A 20,765-nucleotide genomic window follows, 5' to 3' on the forward strand; every position below is an offset into this window, starting at 1 on the left:
TAGTTTCAGGTAGCTAACCAGATCAGCAAAGTGGTAGTTTCAGTTCTGTGAGTTAGATGGATACACCTCAAATGACCACTTCTGAAGGTAAGTATTTTAGGCTCTCAGGACATATAATAGTTGTCACTATAGGTGATTGCCATAATACTGTAAGTGATGACATGTTGCATGCTAACTAACCATTTGCTTGCAATTTCTCTTGCACTATTTTAAGTCAGAAAAGTACTGAGAGTAGAAAGTGTCATTTCCATTACCAGTGTAAAAAAAACTCTCCCCATGTGAAATAAAAAAATAAATAAATTTTTGAGGCAGTGTGCTCAAGTTGCACATGTTATTCCATTCAGATGGTGAATGAACTGGAGACATCTCAAATCCAAAAATCTTCTTTGTCATTCCCAGATGCTGAAAACCACGGGAACCAACTCACTATCACCCATATTTTCAGCTTGCTTGAATGTAATAGCTCTTAATTTTCCTCAATCAATCATTCCTCTTAGGTAGCCTGGGCTTTTGTGACCTTGAATGTGAATTACTGAAAGAAAAAGCAAAGAATTATGTAATTACAAATTGAGCATATGTGTGTGTGTTTATGTGAAGTAATTTAAGCAAAACACCTTAAACCACTTCAGTGTGGTAACATGCTCAAAACCCTTCTTTCCCTCTCCCCCTTGTGGAGTCAGGATGGGGGAAAGAGAAGAGCAGGGGAAAGGGGCAGGAGAAGGCACCTTTCCTGCCTAGGGCCGGGGTCAGGGCACATGGACCCTTCCCCACGCTATGTGTCAGAATCCACTGTTGCCCAGGATGCAATAGGTTGAGTTTCCGCTTTTGGTGGCGTTATGACAGCAATTACTCTTGGAGATCCTAAAAGGAAATGAGCTGAAAAGTGCTGCTGCTGCTTCCTCGTGGCGATGTGCTCTGCCCGCAGCACAGCTTCCTAGTGGCACAGCTTCCTAGCTGCACAGCTCCCTTTGTAAAGCGCTCCCTTGCTGCAAAGCACTCCTGCTCTGTCTGGGTTTTTGCATCAGGCGTTGTGGATTATAAAATTGCAGTTGTGGAAGGCTTCCTGAAAAAGAGACCATAAGAGGAATCCTCAGAGCTACCAACGCCGCCTCGTGAGTAAAACTGGAATATTTCCTAGACTCTCTAGGGAATTGCCTGCCTCTTGTTAGTGGGGGGACAGTCTCTGTTTGTGGACTTATCTTTTCCCAATTACTGTTCCTTAAACTGTTTGTTCCTGCTTTTATATATATTGTGGAAGTATTTTCCAATGGAACACCGAATCTGTGAAGTTTTGTAACTTTATATATAGTTATGTGGGGGCAGGGTTTTGGATTAATAAATAATTTATGTTTTTATTAATTCCCTTCCTCACCAGCTCTACATTTTGTAAGAAACTATTATTTGTTCAGCCCAACAGGGTTCCTTAATTATTCAAAGAAGTGACAGAACTACTCATAGTAATGATAACAATGTGGTAATAATGTGATCTGATGGGGACTGTCACGATGAAGTGAATGTCTTTATCTTGTTCACAAAGCTGTTCTGTTACCGTCCCTTCTCCCAGATCTTCTGAGGGAGAACCGTGGAGCGCTGTGCCTAACAATTCCCCTGTGTGTCATCTTGGACATGGGTGTACGAGCACTTCTAGGAGCATTTTGCCTTGCAAGATATTCTCGTCAATGGCAAATAAGATCACACAGTGTATGTGATTTTCAGTGTAGTTCTTACAGTATTTAATATTGCTGGTTAGAGCAGTGGGAACTGGAGGAGACTCTATTGCAGACACCATTTTGTAAGGGGTTTTGATTTTTGTTTTGTGAGTTTTGTTTACTGTACTTTGCAGTGTTCATGTTCCATAATGTTACAGCTCCATAAGGAGGTTAGATGAATCCTACTTATCCCTTGGTGGAGCTTTTCTGTGAAGATGTCTGCAAGAAGGACAAATTCTGTCAGAAATACAGAGAAGGTAAAAGCACTTGTGAATAATAACTCCCCTACCCTGCACCAACCTTAACCCAAGGGGGTTTTGAGATATGATAGCTCGTTTTAAATTTCTGTCGTAATCTGAGGTCCACTTTATTTGTGATATAAAGGTGGTGGGGTTTTTCATTAAACTACTACAGACCGTTTTGCCTTTTTCAGTGGTATGAGGTTCTTTAGATGAGCCCACAGAAGGTTGTCTGTAGTTGACAAATCTAGAGGAATGGTCACTTTTGTGTATGCACCATGTCCACATCCTTTGCAGAATACTTCACTACCACTGGGTTTTATTAATTGTTCTTCCTGCCACTTCTCTCGTAGACTCATATGTGAGCACCTAGTGCTAATGTGGTGTCCATAAGGTGTCTGTAAAGTTACTGTTTGTAAGAGAAAAACCCCAACAAGATATGCCAGGTACTTCATTTTGACACTCTAAGTGCTCCATGCTTTTTCTTTTGATAGAAGAATAGTTAAACACCCACAACTGGAATTAATTCATATGTGTGTGCACCTTTTCCTCCCTCCTTTCCCTTTCTGTAGGAGTCCCTACAGTGATAGTCCTTTGTGGCTATCACTCAAATGGATGAGAAGGAAGTTAGATGGATGTACAGCCAAAAGGCAAGTTTGAAAGTAGACTGCAACTTGGAGAATTTAGAGGTAATGTGTATGATATTTTTTTTTTAACTGATGAGGTGAGCTTTAATTTCTATGTTGATTTTTCAGAGCATGAAGTTGTTGTAAAGGGGTTAAGTAAATTACCCCTTAATTAATAAATGAGATGGCAAACAGGTATTAATAAAAATATTAGTAACCCTTTATTAATATGAAAATTGCCAAAACTGGTTAAATAGGATAGTTGTACAGTTGGAATATATATTTACAATAGGAATTTACAGTCTTAGGGCAAAATACAAACAATTCTATGCAAATTAGGAGGTAGTAACTTGGAAAGAGAAGGTCCCCGAAAGCAGATAGCACTCAATTACAGTGCGGGGGGAGACTCAATAAGAACCTTTAAACCCAAAAGGCAAAGAATTAATTACAGCTGGTTTACCTGCATGGGGGATGCTGCCACTGCTCTGTTAGCTATGAAGCTTTGGGGCACTCTCGGACAGCACTGGCACAGCAGATTGCTGGCAAGAAGGGTTTGCCACAAAAAACTGCCAAAACTGATTAAATAGGATCATTGTACGGTTGGAATATATATGTACGTTCTTTGGGCAAAATACAACAATTCTATGCAAACTGGGAGGAAATAACATGGAAAGAGAAGATCCCCAAGAGCAAAATAGCGCTCACTCGGGGGGGGGCGGGGGGACGGGACACTCGTTCAGGACCCTTAAACCCTAGAGGCAATGAATTAATTACTCACAGCTGATTCTACCCACACAGGGGGATGCTGCTGCTGCTGTGTTAACTATGAAGCTTTTGGGGCGCTCTCATACAGCACTGGCATGGCAGACTGCCGGCAAGAAGGGTGCCATGTCATCCCAGGGCTGATCTGGCTTCAGCGGACTGTGGGCTGCTTACAACGCTTCTCATGATGGGCACTTGCTTGTCCTGGGTAAACTGAGGCATGGCACGATTCCAGTGGCAAGGGGAAGCTGGCTAGGCTTGGCTCTGGCCTCTAGGCTCATGGCTTCTCTGGCTTCCTGTATATGGGCTCATGGCTTTATCCCAGGTTCTGGACCAGGTGCTCGAGGCAGGGCAAGGCAACTTGAGGCAGCCTCTAGCAAGACAGGTCCAAGTAGGCTTGAAAGCAAGGCTTAAGAGCAAGGCAAGGTGACTACAAGTCAGCCTGTATATATGTATTGCCCGAGATCAATTTGAGGCCAATAGGGACAACTGAAGCTAACGTGTAGCTGCCCAATGGAAAGGCATTCTGCCAGGCTATAATCATAAAAGGCATAAACAAAGGCCTTCTGGGGGATCAGTGGTCAGCACACCTGCTCTCACCCCAGGTAAACAACTTGTTTACCAGAAATGCAGGGGTCCTGTCCCCTTTGTTCCTTTTCCCACGTTGTCCTGACTTTCTGCAGGAAGGGGGGAGGAGAAGCAGACCATGTCTAGACACCTTAAGGCCTCTCTGGGTTTGTACTGAGCCGATTTGGCTCTACCATGACAACAAGTTTTAACTTGAACCTATTACTTTGGATCCTTTCTCTGAAATGGTGAAACTCTTCTTAAAAGTTAAAGGAAAAGCAATTATTAGATTCCCTTTTTGTTGGAAAAGAGCACAGGTGTGAAGAAGCAGAGAAGCTAAGACAATGTTTAGTCTGCAGTACCTCCACTGAACAGGATTTTGCAGCTGTCAGCATGAGTATCTAGTTCATCAGAATTAAAATCATACAAAAAGTATTTGCTTTTTAAAGAAAAAACCACAAGAGTTCCATGACTGAATATTTTGAAATTTTTACATTTGAATATACAACACATCAAGTTGCAAAGAATTGGCAAAGTATTTTGAAGATGACATCCAAAAAAAGCACATTTTTTTGGTCTAGTCCCATTTTCTTGGTATTACATTTCTTTTCAAGTTCCATATCTCCCTCCCTTCCCCTCCACCCCTTGCCTTGAATGCCAGAAATGTAGGTCTATGGTTACATCAGAGGCGAGGCTTACTCTTGGGGCAGAGCAGGAGGTATGCAGGTGTGCTGTCTTGCTGCTCTTCCGTTTCTGAGCTTTTGTCAGTTGCAATTATTCTTGCAATTCTGCCTCACACTGTTTATGCTGTTACAGGGTTGCTTCGTGTGGTTTTTCTCTCACCACATCAGAGCAGCCAGCCACCTGTCTTTTTCTGATCTCAAACCAGGGACCAAAGATCCCATTAAATTTCAAAACCTTTCCTCCACTGGTTATTCCTCTCTAACATTATCTTTTCTCTGCTTTCCCTCTCAGTTGCAAGAGTGTCATATCCAAAGCCAGAGCCCTGCTCAGAAGGGCGATCTCTATCCACAGTTTCATTTAACTGCCTCCTTGACCAAATAGCTGTGGCAGACACAGCTAAACCAGCACTAACCCCACTCCTGGCAAGCTATGGCTACTGCTGGCTGCCCAGCTCCTGCTGTTCTTGTCATCTCCCACAGGGAATCTGCATTTACCTCGGATCACTTGGCTGCCATGGGCCTAAATGGCTTCTGCTGCACTTACCTGTAACATGCAATCCTTTTCAAAGTGACAGCTTAAAGCTGGTCGCAAAGAAAATGTAAGTTGATGCCAACTGTGATTCCAGATGGCATTTAAAGTGCCTGTGAACATTTTGATTTTGACATTGTGGGAAAAAAAAAAAAACAAAAACAACCAAAGCAGTCTTTTGGTTTGGTGTTAGTATCAACATAGTTTTTGTCAAATTACTAGTTACTGTGAAGAGCAAACTTGGACCAATCAAAACCAGGTCTCCTTCTTCATTAGTCTCGTCCCTTGTCAGTTTCATTCTGAGTTTCTCCCAAAATGTGCAGTCTTTTTTCATCTGTGTAATGAAAACCTTTCAGAAAACTGGGTATTGAAGGCAAAATCTTTTGTATACCAGCAAATGACCAGATCTTAAGGAAAAACATTTTACTGTTGCTTTAAATAGATTTTTAACTGTTTGTACTAGACCCATTTTTGGCACCCCCTTTTTTGTTGATAAAGCTGGGAGCATCAGTTAGTATGAGTACAACTGTACAAGGCCAGAGGCAGCTGTATAGAGAATCACAGAATAGTTTGGATTGAAAGGGATGGTAAAGATCATCTAATTTCAACCCTCCAGCCATGGGTAGGGACACCCTCCACTGGATTAGTTTCTCAAAGCCCCATCCATCTTGGCCTTGGTGGGGCATCGACAACTATTCTGGGGCAACATATTCCAGTACTTCATTGCTCACAGAGTGAAGAATTTCTTCCTTATATCTAATCTAAATCTACCCTCCTTCAATTTAAAGCTATTAATCTTCATCCTGTCACTGCACTCCCTGATGAAAAGTCCCTCCCAATCTTTTCTGTAGGCTCCCTTTAGGTACTGGAAGGCCACTATAAGGTCTTCCTTGAGCTTTCTCTTCTCCGCACTGAACAAACCCAACTCTCTCAGCCTGTCTTCATAGGGAAGGTGTCTCAGCCCCTTGATCATCTTCCAGGCCTGCTCAAGCAGGGCCATGTCTTATACTGGGAGCCCCAAAGCTGAACACAGTACTCCAGGTAATCACATTAAAGAAAACAGCACCTCTTCGCCATGCCTTATAATGTTGTAAGTTCTATGATGTGAAATTTTAGGGTCTTGGAGGGTTAGCAGTAGTTACCAGCTGTCCTGTCAGACTTTGTTATAGCTGGCTTAAAGTGCTGGAGTAAGCACAGAATTAGGCCTGTCCAAAATACTCAGCTTTCCAAAAATGCAGAGGAATACAAAGAATGAGACAGCAAATCTTTCAAGCTGATGTCAAACAGATTTCTAGATGACACTGAAACTGTTTGCATCTGGCTGTGTAAAACCTACCTGCAACTGGTGCCATGTCTTGATTCAGAGCACAACAGCTAACATTTTCAAGACAATTATCAATGACATTTGCATCTAGCTTGCAGATTTTGCTTTAACAGGCAGGCAGGAAGTACCCTGATTTAAAAATAAGAGGTTGCTCCAGTTAGTAATTTACTTTGCTGATTAAATGATCTTTCCTGTGCTTTTCTGGATAAGTAAATGGAAGATATCTGTGGTCTTTTTATTTTGTTTAATTTTGAGGAAAGGAATACAAGATCTACATCATCCTTGTGATTTTAAGAAAGTCTGTTTAGGAGCATATAGCTCAACTTCAGTTCTGAAGGTCAAGGTGTGCACAAGTATTGCACTTCAAGTCTTGTTTGTTCTAAAACTAAATAAGAATTTTGCAGAATCTTGTTATTACCACCCTGCTTTTAAGGAGGAAAATAGCAGTAATTCCTGGGAATTTTCCTTTCTGTGCTTATATATTACCATATCTCAAGAACTGGCCTAGAATTGACTCGATCTTGCAGAACTAAAGAAGGCAGGCAAAGTTTTCAATTAATCATAGAATGGGTTGGGTTGGAAAGGAGCTCCAAAGGTCATCAAGTCCAACCTCCCTGCAGTAAACAAGGACGTTCTGCAATAGATCACGTTGCTGAGAGCCTTGTAAAGCCTGACCTTGAATATCTCCAGGGATGAGGCCTCAACTACCTCTCTGGGCAATCTGTTGCAGTCTTACACTGGAATATTCCACTCTCAGTCACTCTGAGTCAAATTCCTGAAAACAGCCAACAAGTAACACCCCTTTATGAAACACATCAGTTGATGTGAAAACCACCATGTATTTGCATATTTCTATCTATCCAATGGAAGTGTTTAGAACAATCGTTATTTTGCTTTCTTACACCCAAGAGTGACTTATTTACATTCTTTCACTTTCTCTGTTCTGAACTTTGCAAGGAAAAAATTAAAAAGACAGTTTCAAACCATCACAAATATCTACCAGATAGTTATACAAATGACTGGTTTTTAAATGTCTGGGGGAAAGCAGTTGTACCAGAAAACTTGAGCAACAATCAAGGAGTCTGGAAAATAAGCTTAAAGTACTTTTTATTTTAAAAGCAAAAACTAGTTTTATTACAATTATTAGTGAAAATGAGTATAAGCAATTAAAAAAGTCAGTTGACTCTCCTCAAGCCTCTCTGCAAAAGACAGTGCACAAAGATTCAGGCTTGCAAACTTCGTAACAGCTAGAAAGCTGCCAGGTATTAAGGCAGTGCAAGGTCCCAAACAGAACAGTTTATTTCCAACAAACTAAGAATGCAGAAGAGAGTGCAGAGTGTGAGAGGATTTGAATAAAATAGCGTGGTCTGCTTTTAACTTAGAAATAATACTGCATTGAACTTATAAGCTATGATTAAATAAATACTTCAGAGGAGAACATTGATTTTCTGCTATGATACAACATGACTCCTTTTCTGATGCACAGCTCTACCGTAAGAGTTTCTCTGGGCTATAAATGTCATCCTCTGACAACTGTGCCATGTGCCAAGGAGTTAAGGTGGGGAAGCTGTTTCAGTCCATGAGTTTGACTTTGTAAAAGTTAGATTAGGCTTTTGTTGCATAAAATTTGGTGCATTTGGTTGGTACCACAATTCAAAGGAGAAAAATAAAGGGGAATGAGCAGAGCATGCAGCTGTGCCATCTGCCTCCAACACATTTGATGCCGCATGGAAAAGTGTGAGTCTTCAGCCCTTGTGCTTTTGCTTTCTTAAATAATGCTGTATGTGAATTTAGTGTTGTAGCTATTATTTAAGTAGGTTGTTTAAAATAATTACATTTCTTAGTCTGTTGCTTAGTGTGTTTTTTCACTCTTCATATAATGATCATCATCTGTTTGAAATTAAAGCTCCATATAGAAATAATCTGGATGCAATTGCTGTGTTCTTATTTGGATGTTTCTGTTTGGGGCTTTTTTGGGTGGTGTTTGTTTGCTTGGTGTTTGTTATATTCTAAGTTTAGTTCTGACTAAAAAGAGAGGGATTACAGGAGTATTTTGGGGTATTTCAATCTCAAGAGCCACTCAGAGTATCTAACTTCTTAGTTAAAAGCTTGAGCACCAGCTATCAAATAAACTTGCATTATTTGTTTCTCTATTTGATCAGCTCTTTCAGTGAACTTTGTCTGTTTGCATTGTGCTGATACCAGCAGTCTGTTCCCTGTGAGTTTTCTGAGCTATGTCAGGCACTGTTCCCATGAGGGGTTTGGAGGATGTATCAGTTTTGTTTCCTAATAGGCAGGATGGATTAGCTGACCCTTTTCTTCCTCCTTGCCCCTTCTCAAGTTGTTTTGGTTTAAGCTTCTCCCAGAGCCCAAAAGCCCAGTGGAACAGATTTAGGTTGCCTCCCCTCTCCCCTTTTCCTGGTAGGGGAAGCAAATTAGGCAGGAAGAGAAGAGAGAGGTAAAACTATGAAAGAACAGTGTTAAATCAGTTTGGAAGTGAAAAGGTAAGTTTAACAAAATATAAAAGCCATTTGAGTAAAAGGAAGGTTACAAAGCTATAAGGAAATTAGATAAATTAAAAAATATATATACAAAACCAGACACAGCTGGCAAAGAATTCTGTGGGTGTAAAATGGATTCTCTTTAGATGCAGTTCCCTTTGGTGTTTGGAACAGCATGGAACAGGCCCAACCATGTGGTTAATAGCTCACAGCAACAACAACAGCAGAGCTTTGAAGAGCCAGGGGCAGGAGAGAAAGAGTGAGACAGGAAATTGCCCCCTCTTAAATAGGTTTGTGGAGAGGAAGTGGGAATGGAATAAACTTTGACCTGGGAACCTCTCCTCCTGGGGGGTGGGTGAGTGGGAGGGAAGTTTCTTTACCCACCTGGGGCTAGGGGTTTTTTTTAGCCCACCCCACCTGGGCTGGGCTTAACCTAGCAGACCTGTGTTTTCTTATAAGGAAGAAAATATTGTACAATGTGAAGGTAAGGTGTAAGCAAAATTATCTTAGAGTTTTGAAGGAGGGGTAGGTAGGCTTATGAGGACAGTGGACCCTATAGCACATCCGTATTTTCTCAGCTGCACCTGACTTTGCAAACTGCTGCTGTACCACAGAAGCTCCTGAGCTTGCTTCTGGGTTTACTATTGTTCACATAAATTGTAAGCTACTTCTTGTGGCTGCCTGGGCTTGCAGATGAAACATCCTTATCTGTTTATTGTAGCACTTTTCTGACCTAAAGCACTTGTTTAATCTGCTTTGGTTATTGCCTGAGGCATTCTGAGGGAGCAGGAGTCCTGACCTCAGCTTCTCTTGGCATCATCCTGCCTTGCCTATGGGAGTGGTGTTACCTGTTATCTCCCAAGTGTGTTCCTCTGTAGTGGCAAGCTGATGTGATGACTGCTGTTTGAAGCTGCTGATGTCCCCAGCCAATGTGAACTTGTGTCACCAAAAATGGAGATGAGATCTAGAATCAAAACCCAGAGAGTTTTATAGGAAGTTTTATTTACCTCATATATCCATAAAGCCACATTTCCTCTGATACCAAGTTCCAGCATCATAGCCACCCCCTTCTTGATACAAAAACACTTTGTTTACCAGAAATCTGTGTTATATTGCAGATCTGCTCTAAATTTTGCTGTACTAGACAGAGTTCAGCCTAACATCCATTACCAGTTACTGTTTCATTGTTCCTGTAATATGCAACTTGCCTTGGTTTGTGTTTGCTCTGACTCTTTCCTGAGGTACCAGTTGCCACTGGTCATGTTTCCTGACAATTGGTCATCCTATGAGGAAAGTATTTGGAGGTTGAAACTTAGCAGGATATTATTTTGTAGTTACCTTAACCAGGTTTTCAGGCTTTATATATGTAAAAGCTCTGGAATTTTGGTTCTGCGCTATATCAATGAACAAGTATTCTCATCCTTTATCCAGTAAAGGTAAGGTATTGTTTTCCTGACCACTGCTACAAATATTTTCTTCTTCATTATTATTGATGGTGGTTCACTCACCAGCATGTCAAGTTTCCTTTTTCTTCTTTCAGGACAGACTGTTCACAATAAACCCTGGCCTCTCTGACAAATTTTCAATGCTTGGAACTTCTTTTTCCATTTAATACTGTTGTTTCTGGCAACTGACCTGTAGCTGCGTAACGGCGTCCAACTGAAAGTTAATAATCTTGTTTGCTTTTCAAAGTGCTTTGCAGCAGGCTATGAGCAGATTGTCAATTCCCCTTAGCTAGCAGTGCTTCAGGTGATCATTTCTGTCTTCTGTGTGTTTGCCAAAAGTGAGGCAATCTATTTCAAGCCTTTTATTTCCTCCATGTGTTAGTATTATCTTGACCTTTGGAGCCCACCACAGCTTGCTTGACTGGTTTTAAGCTCAGCGTGACTTTCCATTGCAGGGCTTTGGAGGCAGACAGTCCTAACTGCAGTGTCAGCATCTGAGTTTCATTTTAGGTTATATGCAGCCTGCAAAAATTGAATTTAGTTATCCAGGGATAAGTACAGTCTCCTGATAGTCTCTCTAGGGCTGATAGTTTAGGTTCACACTGCAGTATGATTTCTTTTTAAGCCCTGATGGTGTTAGGGAGGCTTGTCAAGATCAACTCTGAATCAGTCAGAAACTCAAAATCATCATGGACCCTTTCTATTATCTTCCTCTGCCCAACTCATCTGACAGCTACTAAGCATAACACATACATCATTTAGCCAAATGATGCCAAGTTTTCACTTCATTCGGAGTGAAATGCTTCTTGATATTTCCATTTAATGTATTTATGACTATATACTCAGTTATCATGGCATTCAACTCTCATTCTTCTAAGTGTGTATGAAGTCAAACTATTTTTTTCATCAATTTCTTTTTTTTAGACTTTGATGTTTGGGAACTGCACAGGGCAGAGGTAATTGGAAACTTGCCTTCAGTGCCCAGCAAACAGGTCTCATGGCACCTAAGTACCAGAAAGTGCCTTTCTGCCTACTGGGCCCTATTGCTCAGTTCAGAACTCTACCACCTAAGCCACCTGCATGTGGACTCACACTTCCCTTCTGGCCACTCTATGTGCATGGATTTAGCTGCTACTTTCTGGCAGGAATTGGTGCATTCTCTGAATATAGTGGAAATGTTACTTATTTTGCAATTTCCAAAACCGTTTTTCTGGGCAATAAACCCTAATGAGTAGTTGTGGTGGCAAGTGGCTGGAGAATACTTCCTGTGCGCATGTTAAATACAGTCATATAAAAATAACGAAAATAATTTTGTGTGTTTCTGTATGCTATTTTTTGTGGGGTATTTCATAGGATTAAGGTCACCTGGACCACATTTTCTGGAATTTGCAGCTGCTACTGTGCAATTGATTTGGTGGTGGAATGTAAGGAGCCAGAAAGTGAGAGCACTGTGGAGTCAAGTCAGAGGATGTTTAGTCATTTGAACTGAAACAAAATCTTTCCTTTGGTGCCTTCCCTGAATGATTATGTCATTATCACAACCTCAGAAGACCTACTGCCTACTGGAGGTAGGCACTGGACCTGGGTGGTCTCTTCCTGCGAGAGCTCATGAGTGTTCTGGTTGTCCCAAGCAGCACCACTGAAGGGTGCCTGTGCAAATGGCACTCTGCACAGCTCTGGGGGCACCGCCCTCCCCTGCACCTGCTGCTCAGGGGCTGAGGGGAAAGGGAGGAGTTTCCAGGGGGAACACGAGGGAGCAGGGGGAAGTCACGCTGCTCCGGTTCCCACCACTGCTTTGCTCCATACTGCCTACTCTGCCCAGCCCCTCGCTGCTCTGTTTCCACAGCTGCCTTTGTCCTGGAAAAAAGCCACATGGCCTCACATGAAGAGAATTAACTCAGTTGAAAATCAGCTCTGGTTTCACGTGAAATTAAAATCTCTAGAGACGGCAACAGTTTTGAATAATCGCATTCAAACTTATCAATAGTTTTTGTGAAAGTGCTGTTGTATTACTAAAACACAGTTTGGATTATATTGCCTTCATCAAGGCAAGGTCAGTACATGTCGACAGATGAAGCAGGTGGTTCTCTCAACTGTACATCACCAACTTTGTGCAGATTGTACAAATAAGTGTATGTGGCTGTCAGTGTGCATTTCTATTCAGCTAATGTGCAGACCTTCCATTTTTCTCGTCTTTCCTCCTTCCCAAACAGTCTCCATGAATCTTGTTTGTTTTCTTTGAATGTTGGCAATAGTAAGTTGTAGAGGGAAAACAAAATTTCTTTGCCCATTTTTCTTTTCATCCTGTTCTCACATGCCTTAATCCACAATTTGCAAATTCTTTACACTGGCCAGGTGTACCTTCACTTAACTGGAAGTGCATGTTGGTGTATCCTAGGAAGTGTTTGGGCAAGTCCTACAGAGGGCAGGAGGCATAAAAGGGAAAAGTAAACTTAAGAAAGTGGGAAGAAATGCTTGTGGGAATAGAAAAAAGGTGGACATATCAGGAAGCAGTATAGTGCCATACTTGGAGTTTAGTTTTGTTTAAACAGACCAGGCTAAGTTCATATCTTCTGAACCAGCACTGTGCAGCATGTTGGAGGTAGTGTATTTTATATATATAAAATATATAAATATTATGGATAGCTGTACCAGTTAGTATTGCATTAATTTATGGATAAAAGTGGCCATTGTCATACCTGGGTGGGATTAATGCATTCTGGATTTTTCCAGCTGAAGTAATTCACAACTTGGTTTGGAAGGGTCCTGTTTTTCCAGAGGGTGTAGGTGGTCGCAGAACACAGAAGATCATAGAGGAGCAGGGACATGTGCATCTTTTGTGTCTGAATTCTACTGATCAGCTGTTGTTAAAACAAAAGAGTTCCTGAAGTCAGGAGTGGTGTTGATTTGTGTGTGTGCAGCTCCCTTGTTTCTTGCCTTCAGATCTTAGAGGCTGTTCCTTTGATCCCCTTTGTTTCTCCAATCATACCCCCATATTGTAAGCATTGTCTGAAGGGGCAGGCTCTATCTATGGAAATAAGAGTTATCAGAAAGAGACATTCAGAGCTCATGTGAACAAAATTGCATTAGGAGAATGTATAACATAATTGCCTCAGTATGATGTGATGGAGAGACAGAAATTTTGGGTTTTCTCAGTTTCGTGGTGGAAAGAGATGTGGTCCAGAGCAGAGCTTCAGTGAGGCACCTCTGGGGCCATGAAGATGTACAGGATCTCTTCTCTGAGCAAGAAAGGAGTGGAGGTTAGAGGTGAGCACCAGACATGGGCTCATATTGTTGTAAATAGAGAGGAATAACGAAAAAGCTGAGAGAAGCTGATGTTGAAACACAGACTTCTAAAAAGCATCTGTTCAAGGAAATAAAATGATGAAAAGACTTCTGGATTTCTGATTGAAAATCTCTTACATTTTTTTTAATTAACAGTTTATATTATTTTGTTCCCACCACTAATTCCAACAAAAGCCATGGATCCAAATTTTCATCAAAGGAGCAGAAGCCTCACTGCTTTAGCATCTTTAAAATAGGAAGTGAATGTTCAGGATGCTGTAATGCACAACCCCATCAAAAAGCTGTGATGATCTGGGTCGAGGCAATCCCAAGCACAAATACAGGCTGGGCAGTGACTGGCTTGAAAGCAGCCCTGAGGAGAGGGACTTGGAGGTGCTGGTGGACGAGAAGCTCAACATGAGCTGTCAGTGTGCACTTGCAGCCCAGAAAGTCAACCAGAGCCTGGGCTACATCAGAAGTGTGGCCAGCAGGTCAAGGGAGGTGATTCTCCCCCTCTACTCCATTCTGGTGAGACCTCACCTAGAGTACTGCATCCACTTTTGGAGCCCCTGTTACAAGAAGGATATGGACATGCTGGAAGGTGTCCAAAGAAGGGCCACCAGGATGATCAGAGGGCTGGAGCACCTCTTCTATGAGGACAGACTGAGAGAGTTGGGACTGTTCAGTCTGGAGAAGAGAAGGCTCCGAGGTGACCTTATTGTGGCCTTCCAATATCTGAAGGGGGCTACAAGAAAGCTGGGGAGGGACTTTTTTAGGATATCAGGTAGTGACAGGATGAGAGGGAATGGAATAAAGCTGGACGTGGGGAGATTCAGGCTGGATGTGAGGAAGAAGTTCTTCACCATGAGAGTGGTGAGAGCCTGGAATAGGTTGCCCAGGGAGGTGGTTGAGGCCCCATCCCTGGAGGTGTTTAAGGCCAGGCTGGATGAGACTCTGGCCAGCCTGATCCAGTGTGAGGTGTCCCTGCCATGCCACTAGATAATCCTTGTGGTCCCTTCCATCCCTGACTGATTCTATATGAACAGATCCTTTCTATCTAGATTTCTACTGTGTACACCAGGGTTTATCTAGGATGGTGCTGGCCAGCAGCCTGTTTTGACCTGTTCCTCCACTCATCTCCTAAGGGATTCCTCAGAAAGTATCTTGGCTGTGAGTGAAAGGGGATTTTTGTGTGCTTTGAACCTCAGAGGAATTATGACGTTTCTCCCAAACAAATGCATCATTGTGGTAAGGAGGTGAGGTGCTTTTTAGCCAATCATAAACAGTAACTTATGCCAAAAAATTTGAAAAAAAAATATTGTTGGGATGAAGCAAACAGGTTGGGAGATTTTCAGAATGTCACAAGTTCCTGTGGAGTAAAAGGTGTCATGTATCTTGGTAAAAGGTTATGCTTCTGAAACTAAATATGAGTACAACTTTATGTGTACCCAGTACCTGTGATGAGAGTTTCAGATAGCTGAGAAGTAACTATTGCTATCTCTAATTCTAATCTTTAGGAATCTAAACAGATGTGGTGGTGTAAGACAGTAACTGGGACACGCCAGTCACTTTAGCAGAATCACAGGGGTGATTACTTGAGATGTAATGAGGCTTTGTAAATGGAATAAGCATATAATTATAATGCTTGTGCATTCCTTCAAGCCTTCTCTCAGATCTCCTTACCAACATAGAATTGTACAATGGTTTGGGTTGGAAGGGTTTAGAGCCGGACAGATCCTCTCTTGCCCCAAGAGGGACAAAAGAATGACACTCACACAAATGGATTGGAGAGTGATGGAAGGTTCAAATGCAAAAGCAACTGGTGTTTTACAGAAAACTACAAAGCATAGTGGCAAAGGTATCCCAAAGCCTACAGAGCCCTTACACCACACCCAAAGGCCTCCCAACACTTCCCTTCTCCCTACCTGAGGGTGCACCCAAAACCTCCAGGGCTCTTTCTTCCCTCCCTCACCCCCCTGCCCCCTGCCAGGCTGGTCTCAGGCTGGCCAGGTTTGAGACTGCCCCCCCCTTCTCTTCCTGGCATTAGGCCAGGCAGGCCTGAAGTACTCCTCCACTGTTACCTAATCGGGAGCATCTCCCATGGGAGCAGAGAGGGAAGAAAGAGGAAGAGAAGGACTTTGCAGATGGCTTTATAGGGCGCAGGATTTATGGGTAGAAATACGCTGTTTCCTGTGTCCACCTTATTGGGTTGGACACTCGGGACACTGGAGGTGTGACTTATGTGGCAGTAACAGGAGGCATCCAGCCTAAATTGCCACAGGATCTTACAGATCAATTACTTCTAGCCCCCCAGCCACAAGAAGGGACACCTTCCCCTGGACCACATTGCTCAAGGCCACATCCAGCCTGGCCTTCAACACTTGCAGGGATAGGGCATCTGCAACTTCTACGAGCAACTTGTTCCAGTGTGTCACCAACCTTATAGTGAGAAATGTCTTCCTTACATATAATGTAAATATACTCTCTTCCAGTTTAAAGCCATGATCCCTCGTCCTCTTGTCCTATCGCTACATGCCCTTGTAAAAAGGCCCTCTCCAGCTTTTTTTATAGGCTTCCTTTAGGTAGTGAAGGCTGCTATAAGTTCTTCTCAGAGCCTTCTCCTTTCCAGAGTAAGTGTAGCGTGGTGACAAATTGTAGGCATGTAAATTAGACCTAGAAAATTCCTGCAACCCTGCAATAGCAAAATCAAAGCAAGTAGGTTCCAGTTAACCTACCTGTATTATCAAAGACTCAGAGTTGCCTTAAGTGTCTGAGACACCTTAGTGCGCAGTGTTATGTACCGTGGCTATAGTTTGGCAACTATAACTTTTACCTGTGGTATTTGTCATTGTCCAGTCACTGGCAGACATCCCTTCTTCCATGGTCAATGCGGCCAGCTGGTGTTCAAAACAGCACCAAACAACCCACAGTAGGAAGCACATAAATTAAACTTACTTGACTTGATTGATCAGAGTTTGAAAACAGGACGAGCTCTGCCAATTAAATGTGTTGATAAAGGAATTGCAAAACTGTAGTATTGGCTGTTGAGAAATGTGCCACGTGTCTATATGTCAGCTGCAACTGAAAAACAAGTGTTCTGTAAAGGATCCCAGTCTTGATGGCTGAGTATCACACCCAGATTTGTCACAGAGGTCAAGCATACATAACCCTGTCCAGCAGGTAAAAGAGCTGGGATCCAAAGCCAAGATATGCAAGAGGTCCCAAGCCACATCTAGTCACAAGATTAACCAGCTTCATAATGTACTGTTAGGAAATTTTTTTTTTTTTTTTAAATAATGGAGAGGAGGCTTAGGGGAGACCTCATAACCATGTAAAAGTACATAAAGGGCAGCTATCATGAGGAAGGAGACTCCTTTTTTACAGTCCCATGATAAAGACAAGGATTAATGGGTACAAGTAGCTACTGAGGAGATTCGGACTAGATGGCAGGAAAAAAAAAATTCACCATTCAAACTATTAGACACTGGAATAAACTCCTGAGGGAGGTAGTGGATTCCCCTACAGTTTCAAGGTCCAGCTTGACAGGGTGGTGGGCCATCTCATTTAAACTATATTCTTACCCCGAAAGGTTTAATTAGATGATACTTGAAGTCCTATATTATGTGAATCTATGAATAAAAGCACTTGTAATAAATCTGCAAATCTATCTGCCTCTTAGCTTGGCTCCTTAGGGCTGCACCATTAATTTCAGCCCAGGGAAAAGCCCAAGAACGCCTGTGAGAAGTCGCCACAGTGCAACCACATTGGGAAAACCATGTGTCCATAGCCTTCCCTGGTGAACCTGCTGTCCATGGCAGCATCAGCGCACCCGGAACCTGTTCGCCCAAACCGGCAGACCATATCGGTTGCTGAGCTGCAAACCCAAGCCACCCATGAACCACAAAAGAGAGCTGTCTCCCTGCATCTGAGAAGGAACCATCCTGGAGACCAGCCACGGCAGCGCCAAGCTCTGCAAGCCCCGGCAGCAACCACTTTTCTTCTACAAGCACCGGCAAGTTTCCTCTGGCAAAGAATGCTACCACACGGCACCACTGCCACGTGGCCAGCACCATCTTGCTATGTTTAAGCCTGCGTGAATTCAAACGCACCTGGCATTTTGGACTATGATTGCAGCATCCCAGAAAGACTCTGGAAACAGAAAGACTCTGGAAACAATTGGCTTTTGCCTATAAAGTCTTGTTGTAAAAGGTTCTTGTGCTAGCTGCCTTGCTTAGTGGCCAGAGGAATCCCCTAGTAGGCAAACCAGCATTTTGCTGCAGTCTCTTTCCTAGTTTAAATTACTGTTTGCATTTTCTGGTTTTTGCTAAAACTGTTTAAAGAGTTATCTGTAGCCTTTTGTGAAGATTTGTGGTGAATGAAGCCTATGCCCAAGGCTATATCCTTAAAGTGGTGGGACATGGCCAGCTGGAACCCCCTCTCCCCTCTGGAGTGTGGGGGGGAAGGCTGGGCGCCACTCTGTCTGAGTAGACCATGTCCTGGGTCATTTGGGACAATGGCACTCCGACGACATACCCATTGCCCTTTGTTCACAAGTTATGTTCACATTATATTTGGGTGAAACATCAGTTCATTGGTCAATTGCTCTGTTTAACAAGGATGCTCACTGGACCAGTGTCCGTGCGGCAAATGTTAAATAGGGGTTGTTTTGGACAACTCGTGTTCCGTGCCCAGTATTCGTGTTCGGTGCTCCGTGTTAATACCCGCGTCTGTTCCCGTGTGCGTGCCCGTGTTTGCCTCGTGTCTTCTGCCGCCGAGAGATCCGCCTTGCCCGGGACTCGAACCAGCAGCGTTCGAGTGCATTGCCGCAAGTCGCCGCTTCTGCCCAAAGGACTGGCACCCTCCCCAGCTGATCTCACTAAGATCGCGGAAAGGGTCGCTCCAGCTTCACAGAGGAGACGCTTTTGGCCGTATCCTGCGGCCGCAGCGACAAGGGTTTTCCCCTGGAGCGGCAAGCTTGTTTACACAGCGCACTCCGTGAACTGACTTGCAAAGCCTCCGGGAATCACCGGCAATCTTCCAGGACCCTTTGTTCCGAGAGAAGCCGCTACCACGCGGCACGGCACCACGCGGTCGGCGCCATTTGTATCACGTTATTACGATACATCCGTGCTACGATTTCCGGGACTATAAAACAGTATCAAGAAAACAACCTCGAGAACTTTCTTCAGGTAGTAAGTAAACTGAACATTTCTTCATAGAGTTTCTGGGGCAGTTTGTGCAAACTGCCTGTTTGTGGGCTTGCCGTTTACCGACAAGCATTCACATACACACACCCCCCCCCCCCCACCTCACTCCAATTTAGTTTCGCTTTCTAAACATACAGATTTCCTCGAACTGTTCAAAGTGCCTGTATATATATACATTCTGCAGAATTGATTCTTTCTGACTGAATACTAGAGCCTGTAAATTACAATTGTATATCACTTGTAATATAGTGTTAATAAATATTTATTTAACCTTTATAAATATCTCCACCGTTTATTCTCGGCGAGAATTTACACTTCATAACAAGATTACCAACCACAACTGAATACCTGTAAATATTGTAAATAAGTTTCTGCAATAGTTTTATATTAATAAATAATAGTTAATATTTTTATTTCTATCTCTGCCACTTATTAATATTCATAATCATAACAGTATGTGCCTTTCCAAACAGCATTAAGCAAAATGCCACACCAGATGTTACTAAATAAACTAAGTTGCTGTAGGACTGGAGGAAATGTTTTTGGTTTTGTTTTTTTTTTTTTTAATGAACAGAAAGTTGGTTAAATGCTCTGATACATACTCCATTCAAATGTCAGATGCTTTGAAACTGGAGTATTATAATCTGGCATATTTTGTTGCCTCGCCTAGTATCACTTCAATATTCAAAAGAAAACAGTTCCTCCTCACAGGTGAACTGAGAACATCTTTGTAGACGTGAGGCATATATGTGCATCACAAGGGAGCAAGCAGACAGCTGAGGAGTGCTGCAATTTTGTGAGGCCTCTCACAAAGGTGTGAATTTCTGGGTCCTGAGAAAATGCATCCAGCAGCAACAAGAACATTCACCTGGAAAAAATATGATGAAGTCAAATCAGTGCAAAACAGAAGCTTAAATAAAATCATACTTCATTGGAAAAGGAATTTTTAAACATTTTTTAAAATTTCTGAAAATACTTAAACAGATAATAGTATATAATTTTAATTTTTTTTTTTTTCTGTCCTCTCAGAGATGTGTGGAAAACCACCAACCAGCTAGAGAAAGTCAATGAACCAAGTCAGGAAAGTGGAGTACCTGAATCAGGAGCACCCTGTTACACACACAGGGAAACATTGGAGCTCCCTACTAGTGCCACGCACTGCCTGGAGACTCAGAAGGTTTGTATTATTAAAGTTTTAACCAACTCAAAGCCTGTACTTGGTTGGTTGAACTTCTCAGCTGCTACCACCTTCATGTTTTGGTTTTCTCTTGCCGTATGGAGATTTGGCCCTGGCTGGGGGCCAAATGCCCACCAGAGCCACTCTATCACTCCCCCTCTTAGATGGACAGAGGAAAATATAACAAAGGCCACTTATAAGATAGAAGCAATTTAATAATAGTAATAAGCACAAGTGATAGACCATGTGGAAGTGAAAGGAGAGTGAGATGTTAATCTCTGCTTCCATCAGCAGGATGATGGTTGGTCTCAGGCAGCAGGGCTCTCTACATTTAATGGTTCCCCTGGAGGACAGATGCCATGGGTGAATCCCCACAACTTCCTTCTTTCACTTCGTTCGTATATCTGAGCTGACCTAACATGGCATGGAATATCCCTTTGACCAGTTTGGGTCAGCTGGCTTGGCTGTGTCCCCTCAGACTCTCAGGGTGGGGAAATGTTGGAAAAGCACAGCCTGGGGGATCATCTGAGCAGAAGCCAAAACACTGCTGTGTTATCAGCACTCAGCTACAGCACTGCAAAGCTCAGCACTAGAAAGATGCTTTGAGGAGAATTAACTCCAGCTCAGCCCAAATCAGACATCAATTTTTGTGTAGATGCTATACTTCAGAAAGCAGTGTTTAACATATGAAAACCCTTGCCTTGTTTCCTG

The sequence above is a fragment of the Indicator indicator genome, chromosome 6 (genome assembly GCF_027791375.1).
Source record: "Indicator indicator isolate 239-I01 chromosome 6, UM_Iind_1.1, whole genome shotgun sequence".
In the NCBI taxonomy this organism is placed as follows: Eukaryota; Metazoa; Chordata; class Aves; order Piciformes; family Indicatoridae; genus Indicator; species Indicator indicator.